At 37.7% G+C, this 9431-nt stretch overlaps 1 pseudogene; it reads left to right on the top strand.

Moving 5' to 3' along the window:
* Positions 1-7009: 7009 nt before the first annotated feature.
* On the top strand, positions 7010-8818 carry LOC113907068 (annotated as a pseudogene).
* Positions 8819-9431: the final 613 nt, after the last annotated feature.

The following is a 9431-nucleotide window of genomic DNA, read 5'->3' as shown; positions in this document are numbered from 1 at the left end:
CAGGAGTTGCTTGTATATTTTTGAGATTAGTTGTTTGTCAGTTGCTTCACTTGCTATTATTTTCTCCCATTCCAAAGGCTGTCTTTTCACCTTGCTAATAGTTTCCTTTGTTGTGCAGAAACTTTTAATTTTAATTAGGTCCCATTTGTTTATTTTTGCTTTGATTTCCAATATTCTGGGAGGTGGGTCATAGAGGATCCTGCTGTGATTTATGTCGGAGAGTGTTTTGCCTATGTTCTCCTCTAGGAGTTTTATAGTTTCTGGTCTTACATTTAGATCTTTAATCCATTTTGAGTTTATTTTTGTGTATGGTATTAGAAAGTGTTCTAGTTTCATTCTTTTACAAGTGGTTGACCAGTTTTCCCAGCACCACTTGTTAATGAGATGGTCTTTAATCCATTGTATATTCTTGCCTCCTTTGTCAAAGATAAGGTGTCCATAGGTGCATGGATTTATCTCTGGGCTTTCTATTTTGTTCCATTGATCTATATTTCTATCTTTGTGCCAGTACTATACTGTCTTGATGACTGTGGCTTTGTAGTAGAGCCTGAAGTCAAGCAGGTTGATTCCTCCAGTTCCATTCTTCTTTCTCAAGATCACTTTGGCTATTCGAGGTTTTCTGTATTTCCATACAAAATGTGAAATTATTTGTTCTAGCTCTGTGAAGAATACTGTTGGTAGCTTGATAGGGATTGCATTGAGTCTATAGATTGCTTTGGGTAGTATACTCATTTTCACTATATTGATTCTTCCGATCTATGAATATGGTATATTTCTCCAGCTATTAGTGTCCTCTTTGATTTCTTTCACCAGTGTTTTATAGTTTTCTATATATAGGTCTTTAGTTTCTTTAGGTAGATATATTCCTAAGTATTTTATTCTTTCTGTTGCAATGGTGAATGGAATTGTTTCCTTAATTTCTCTTTCTATTTTCTCATTATTAGTGTATAGGAATGCAAGGGATTTCTGTGTGTTGGTTTTATATACTGCCACTTTACTATATTCATTGATTAGTTCTAGTAATTTTCTGGTGGAGTCTTTATGCTATGTAGAGGATCACATCATTTGCAAACAGTGAGAGTTTTACTTCTTCTTTTCCAATTTGGATTCCTTTTATGTCTTTTTATGGTCTGATTGCTGTGGCCGAAACTTCCAAAACCATGTTGAATAGTAGTGGTGACAGTGGGCACCCTTGTGTTGTTCCTGACTTTAGGGGAAATGCTTTCAATTTTTCACCATTGAGGATAATGTTTGCTGTGGGTTTGTCGTATATAGCTTTTGTTATGTTGAGGTATGTTCTTTTTATTCTTGCTTTCTGGAGAGTTTTTATCATAAATGGATGTTTAATTTTGTTTTGATCTTTGTTTATGGGGTCAGGTAGCTTCAATGCAGATTCAAGTTTATTTGGAAATGATGCATGTAAACACAAATGAGCATTGTGTATTTTTTCTATTACTGTTATTGAGTATAATTGAATTGGCAATTTAGCAACTGAAGAAACAATCCCAGAAAATGGCTGTTGGGAAGCACAATACAAAATAGCCAGTTGGAGGAAGTCCTTGGGAAAATGGCAAAGGGCCAGAAGTACCCCGGCTTGGTGTGCTGCGGGTAGAAAAACATCTCCTGCCCTTGGTTATGCCTGGCGCCAAGATTTAATAATAAATATTAAGAATGTTGCTTGAGAAAATGGGTTATGGGATAAGCACATGGGTCACTTAAAGCGCGCTGTCCTTGAAATATTTTTACTGATTAGGTGTTAACCCCATACGCGCTCTGCTGGCTGTATACTCTGAGCTCTTTGTTCCTGCTTCTATAAAAAGGCTTGACTGCAGAAATAAACTTGTCAGTCCTTGCAAGAGACTGTCCAAGTGTCATTCTTTCAGGTTCGTCACTTCCAAGTCCCAGGGAGAAAAATCCCCAACAAGTGGCACCTGAACAGGGACTTGAAAGGAAGGCTAAACAAAGCAACGAGTGCCTACAGAAAGAGGTAAGCAGGATGGGACAACATAACAGTAAAATTCCTTTCATTTCTATAATGCATCATTTTTTGAAACAAAACAGTGTTAATGTTTCAAGAGATCAGTTGAACGACCTGCTATCATATTTTACTGGAACAATTCATGGTTCCCAGAAGAGGGGACACTCAATCTAGACATATGGAAAAGGGTTAAAAATAATATTTTGTGAGCATATCGGCAGGGATTTCACATTCCTCCTCAATGGTGGGTTACCTGGTCACTCATATGGGGTGTCATAGAACAAATTGAAGGACATAATGTTGATTTGGAGGTAGAGACTGTTTGGTCTTTGCATGAATACGAGCTTAATGAACAAGACATGCAAGGTGCTTTTAAATGCAAGAATGTTATGCTCAATCAGACACAATTGAGACATATATATATACAGGATATGTGTGTATATATATATATATATATATATATATATATATATATATAAAAGAGACATATATATACAGAATATGTCAAAACTGAAGCCACTTAGAACTGAGGTCATTTCATTCAACGGACAGCCCAAATCTGAGGTTTTTCCTTCCGCTCCACCTGTAATAGCAATTGCTAACTTTGCTCATACTAATCATTTCACTCCTCCTCAGGAGATGCCTGCTTGCACTTTTGCTTTCCCAATGTAATTTAATCAACCTGTCCAAGGCCAAAATACTTGGGCTAATCTAGATTTTGGCATGTTGTCTAGCTTTAAGAAAGCATGCACTCTGTATGGACCTACTTCTCCTTACTGTATAGAATTTCTCGGAGGATGGGCTGACCATTGGATGCCATATGATTTTTTTCAAGTAACAAAGATGATTTTAAATCCTCAACAATTACTTCATTGGCAAATGTGGGTTAATGATGAGGCCTGACAGCTGATGATTGACCAGCAATATCATGGTAACCCTGCTGATTTAACCTATGACATACTCACTGGAACAAGAGCCATGGCTGATATGATTGTGCAATTAGCTAATATTACCCCTCAGATGTTACATTTCATTAAAGAAACTGCCTGCAGGGCATAAGCAAAGGTTGATAGCACTAACTCTGATGGTTCATTTATTAAGATTATTCAAGGATATCAAGAGGAATATTCTCAATTTATAGGGAAATTAAAGGATACAATCGAAAAATCTATTAAGGATGTGACTTTATAAAATATTATTTTAAAACAAGTTGCTTTTGAAAACACTAATGAGGAATGTCAATCCATGCTTAGACCAATTCGAGAGACTAGCTCTTTTATTGAATATTTGAAAGCTTATAAGGATATTGGATCTAGTTCCCATAGAGCAAAATTGGCAACATTAGAAAATTTTAATGTACATAAAGCTACTAATGCCAAATGTTTTACCTGTGGGAAGCCCAGCCATATGAAAAAACAATGCCACCTGCCAACACAGGCCAAAATAATAATAATAATAATAATACTTCTAATAAGAAGAGACCCCAGGAGTATGTCCAAGATGTAAAAAGGGGTTCCATTGGCTGAATGAATGTCATTCTAAATTTGATAAGGATGGAAATACTTTGAACCCTGGTGCACAACAAAAACAACAAGGAAACTGATAAAGGGGCTGTCCTCTAGCCCCACTACAAAAGGAGGACCTAGCGTTATGACGCTACGAGCAGCTACATCTAAGAGTGCTTGCATTGATATACCTAGTCCTTATGATATGAAACTAATAGAGTTATACAACCCCCACAAAATTCCCACTGGATATTATGACCCAATTCCACCGGAGATAATGGGACTGATTTTAGGATGTAGTAGCTGCACAATGAGAGGTTCAATGGTATTGACTGGTGTTGTGGATGAAGATTATGAAGGGGAAATACATGTTATGGTAAATACTGTGAAAATGAGAAATGTATACTTACAAAAAGGGGAACATTTTGCACAATTATTACTTTTGCCATATGTCAAACCAATGAAGGCATCTGATAAAGTTCGGCAGGGAGGCTTTGGCAGTACCAACCTTACTGCTGCACTATCCACCTTATTAAAGGAACATCAGAAACCCATGCTTACTTTATGCATATGGGGAAAAAAGTTCACAGGCATGTTAGATACCGGAGCTAACATTTCAATCATTAGAGCTGCAGAATGGCCCCTTGATTGGGGTAAGGTTATGGCTCCTTCTAAGCTATTAGGAGTGGATAAAACTGATGCCACACAAACTTTTGTCAATGCATCCTATTTACAAGTGTATGGCCCTGATCAAATTGTAGCTTATCTTAAACCATATATTACTAATATCCTTATCAATTTATGGGGACAGGATTTTTTTGAACAAACAAAAGCCACAATTTCTTTAAATGAACCTTTTTAATGGGGGCCATTGAGTTAACACTGCTGCCTCTCGATTGGGAATCTGATACCCCAGTATGGACACCTCAATGGCCCCTAACTAAAGAAAAATTGGCAGCTCTTATGCAATTAATAAATTAACAATTACAAAAGGCTCATATAGAACCTTCATTTTCCCCTTGGAATTCCCCTATTTTTGTAATAAAAAAGAAATCAGGAAAATGGCAAATGTTGATAGATTTAAGAAATGTTAATAATACCATGTTACCTATGGGGCCCTTACAACTTGGATTGCCCTCCCCTTCTATGGTACCAAAAGGATGGTCTATAATTATTATTGACTTACAAGACTACTTTTTTACTATACCTCTGCACGCTAAAGATAGAAAATGTTTTGTCTTTTCAGTTCCTTCTATAAATCACATGGCTCCTGTTAAAAGATTTCAATGGAAGGTGCTACTTCAGGGAATGATGAACTCTCCTACCATTTGCTCTCCTACCAATATCTCATATCTGTTTTATTACAACCCATTAGAGATAAGTATCCTACTGCATTTATAATTCATTACATGGATGATATACTTCTTTCTATGGAATCTGAACTTTGTTTGCAACAGTTATACAATGAAGTTACTACTACTCTTCAAAATCATGGCCTGCTTGTTGCGCCAGATAAAATTCAATAGAAAGCACCCTTTAATTATTTAGGACAGGTTATGGAAGAATCTAAAATCAAACCTCAAAAAACTCAAATTTCTGTGCAGTCTCTATGCACGCTGAATGATTTTCAAAAATTGCTAGGAGATATTAATTGGCTGCAGCCATCTGTTGGCATCCACACCTATGTCTTACAAAATCTATTTAAAATTTTAGAGGGATCCCCTGACCCTAATATCCCTAGGCAGCTAGGGTCAAAAGAGGCCAAAGAAGAACTGGCCTTAATGGAGAAATGCATTCAACAGTCTTTGTCAACTCGGCTAGATCATGATCAACCAATGTCTTTATATATATTCCCCACTGAACATTCGCCCACAGCAATTATAACTCAGCATAGCCCAATAGAATGGGTATATTTACACACTAAACAGTCTAAAAAAATTGTATCATATATTGAGAAAATAGGGCCCTTAATTATGTCAGGAAGAAGCCATATACAAACTTTGACTGGATTTGATCCATATGCAATACACGTTCCCTTGACAAAAAAGGAATTGCAAATTGCCTTACAGTATAACTTGACCATGCAAATGGCATTAAGTGATTTTCAAAATGTTATCTCATTTCATTTGCCAAAAGGAAAATTATGGGACTTTCTACAATGTACTAAATTCATTGTAACTAATATCATTGCATCCCAGACTATTTCCAATGCACCCACCTATTTCATTGATGGCAACAAGAAGGCATAGCAGGGATTGTCGGCCCTGATATCAAAAAAAAATTACCCACTACCTATTCTTCAATACAAAGAGTTAAATTGTATGCTTTATATGCTTTTTTGTCGCTTCAACCATTATCCTTCAACGTATATACTGATTCCAAATACCTTGCTTCCCTTTTTCCCAATTTTGTTACCGCCTTTTTATACAAACTAAATGAAGAATTATATACTCTCTCTTCACAGACTCAAGCCTTAATTCACTCATGTACAGAACCTTTCTTTATTGCACATATACACACTCATTCAGGTTTACCTGGCCCTCTGTTTGCAGGAAATGATGCTGTTGACAGGCTCATAGCTCCCATTTTTACGTCTGCCAATGATGAGCATGCTAATCTTCATACCAATGCCAACAGATTGCACTCTAAATACCATATTCCTCTCACTGAAGCGCAGCATATTATTAAAACCTGTGATGTTTGCGCCCCTCTGCACTTACGAACTACGATTTCAGGAGTTAATCCCCAGGGGCAACAGCCTAACTCCCTTTGGCAATCTGATTTCACTCACTGCTCCTTAGGAAAGTTTTCTTTGCTTTTTGTCTCAGTTGATACATTTTCAGGCTTTATCTGGGCAGTACCTGTCTCTTCAGAATCCAGTAAACACACCATTTCCACACTCTTACTCACCCTCCCCGTTATGGGGATTCCTTCTGTCTTGAAAACAGATAATGGACCTGCATTTACCTTGCATTCATTTTGTTCATTTTTATCAGAATGGAACATAACACACATTACAAAAATACCCTATAATCTTCAGGGTCAAGCCATTATTGAAAGAGCCCACTGCACCCTAAAAACTCATTTATTAAAACAGAAAGGGGAAATATGGAAAAAGAGATACACTTCTTATCCCATGAACCCTCAATTACTATTATCTTTAACTCTTTATTCCCTGAATTTTTTAAACTTAACAAAAATAATTCTGATACTCGTGCAGATAGACATTTTGCAGAAGACAAAAACAGCAAATTAGAAATCAATACACCAATATGGTATAAGCAATTTAATCAGTGGCTGCCAGGAATCTTACAACTCCTAGGCAAGGGTTATGGTCTTGTCATTGCAGATGGAGAGGAAATCTAGGTTTCCCCTCACCATGTCCATTACTGAGAGGGACCACAAGACCGGACTCCCTCAGGGAGTGATGAAGTTGACACAAAGGGTCTCGTCAATGACCCTGGAGGAACCAATGAGGAAACGCCATCATCTGAATCCTTACTCAACATGTGCTCAAGTGAAAAACATGACTCGTCAGGCTGAGCAGACACTGAAGAGTATTGGAACTCCTATGACTCCAGATAAGCTGTTTCTGCCAATGTTAGCTGTTCTTTCCTATTCCTCTGGGGTAAGTGCAGAATATGTTTATTGGGCATACATACCCAACCCACCACTTCTCTCCATAGTAGATTCAGTAGACAAAGCCCCTATGATCTTTACTAAAGATAGCATGCATTTTCCAAGTCCCTGGTCCATAAAGCAACCAATTCATGAAGAAGATGAGGGAAAGCCAATCAACATTTCCATGGGATTCAAAACCTTGCCTATCTGTTTCGGATCTCATCCCCTTTGCATGACTATCTTCCCACAGTGGTGGGCATACTCTGCCAACAATGGGACTGCTTTGCATCTGGGAATGTTTGCTACAGCATCTTTCTTACTTAATGGCACCAAGCGACATTATCCAGGCCAGATAGCCAACTATTTAAACTCGCTTTTTCAACCAGAGGAACCTTCATGTCATATTGTATCTTGGAGAAGAAAACAGGCAATACAACCGTTACATTGGTGTGATTGTCGAGGCCAATTTGGGAAAGTTTCTATAATTCAGCAAAATCATACTAATCATACATTTAAATTTGTTGACTGGGGACCTCACGGTTTGTTTGTAAACTGTTCTGAAGAGCAGGAGGAACATCATAATTGCTCCTGGTTTAATAGATCAAGCATTGGAGGCTTTCATAAATCTAAGACAAGTTCCTGGACTGATAAGAACATATTGCTGAATTGGTATAACAGGGGCTTATCATCCCCATGACCCAGGATTGTCGTCCCCATTGTGGGGCCAAAGCAATGGCACATTTGGAAAATTCCAGCAGCCTTAGAGCACTTCGCTAATGTTTATGGGACTATGGGTGTGTTTCGTCCTTCTAATTATACCTTCCTATACAATAGTACTGGCTATATGCAATCGTGTGTTCACCTTCCATACTTATTTATTGTAGGACATTTTGATATTGACTTATCAGCCAAGATTGTCAATTGTACTGCATGTGCATTGTATACCTGCCTTAATCACACCATTTCATATCATGATGCTAGCATTGCACTAGTTAAACAAAGATCCGAGTTATGGCTTCCCGTAAACTTAACTGATTCTGTATTTCTTTCTGTATTGTTGAAAACTGGACTTAGGCAATCTAAGCACATCATTGGGTGGATTATTGCAGGCATCTTAAGCCTTATTTCTATTATGACTGTAGGAACTTTGTCTGGTATGGCTTTACATAATTCTATACAAAATCATGATTTTATCACTGCTTGGCACAAAGACTCTCATGATCTTTGGACTCGACAAGCTCAAATAGATCAGCAATTACAAACACGAATTAGTGAGTTACAAACTCTGGTTATCCACTTAGGAGACCAAGTGCAACAACTGACTTTCCAAACACGTATATGTTGTCACTGGAATTTTACTTCTTTTTGTCTGACTAACATGCCCTATAATAGCACTGAATATCCTTGGGATAAAGTTAAAGCGCATTTGCAGGATCTCACAGATAACTCAAGTTTTAGACATCAATTTGTTGAAACAACAAGTTGCTAATTTTCAAGTTAAGGTACCTAAGGAATTGTACAGCACTCAATTTTATGGTACTTTAACCAAAACCCTATTGTCTCTACACCCTAGAACTTGGTTTTCAGGAAGCAACATTTTTATATATGTATTAATCACTCTGATTTTTCTGTCATTGCTTATAGGATATAGATGTCTCTCCTCAAGACGCCATGCCTCCCACAACGGAATCTAACTAGCAGCTACCTTGCTTAAATTAAAAACAAAAGGAGGATATATTGGGAAATGCAATACAAAATAGCTGGTTGAAGGAAGCCCTTGGGAAAATGGTGAAGGGCCAAAAGTACCCTGGCTTGGTGTGCTGTGGGCAGAAAAACATCTCCTGCCTTTGGTTATGCCCGGTGTCAAGATTTAATAATAAATATTAAGGATGTTGCTTGAGAAAACAGGCTATGGGATAAGCACATGGGTCACTTAGAGCACGCTGTCCTTGAAATATTTTTACTGATTAGGTGTTAACCCTGTATGCGCTCTGCTGGCTGTATACTCTAAGCTCTTTGTTCCTGCTTCTATAAAAAGGCTTGACTCCTTGCAAGAAACTGCCTGAGTGTCATTCTTTCAGGTTCGTTGCTTCCAAGTCCTGGGGAGAAAATCCCCAACAATGGCCAAGATGAGTCTCTTTCAATATTCTAAATCTAGGTTTTTCTTTTCAGTTAGAGGAAGCTAGGTCTCTTGAAAGACTTGTTATTTATCTTTCTGTGTCATTGAGATGTAAGTGATATATCTTAATGTTAAGTCTAGTTATCTGTGATCCCTGAGACTGAAGGAAAAAAAGGGGCTTTGTTCTTGTTTGGTGGGCTTCCCAGGT

The sequence above is a fragment of the Bos indicus x Bos taurus genome, chromosome 16 (genome assembly GCF_003369695.1).
Source record: "Bos indicus x Bos taurus breed Angus x Brahman F1 hybrid chromosome 16, Bos_hybrid_MaternalHap_v2.0, whole genome shotgun sequence".
Lineage (NCBI taxonomy): Eukaryota > Metazoa > Chordata > Mammalia > Artiodactyla > Bovidae > Bos > Bos indicus x Bos taurus.
This window is presented reverse-complemented; position numbering and strand designations above follow the sequence as displayed.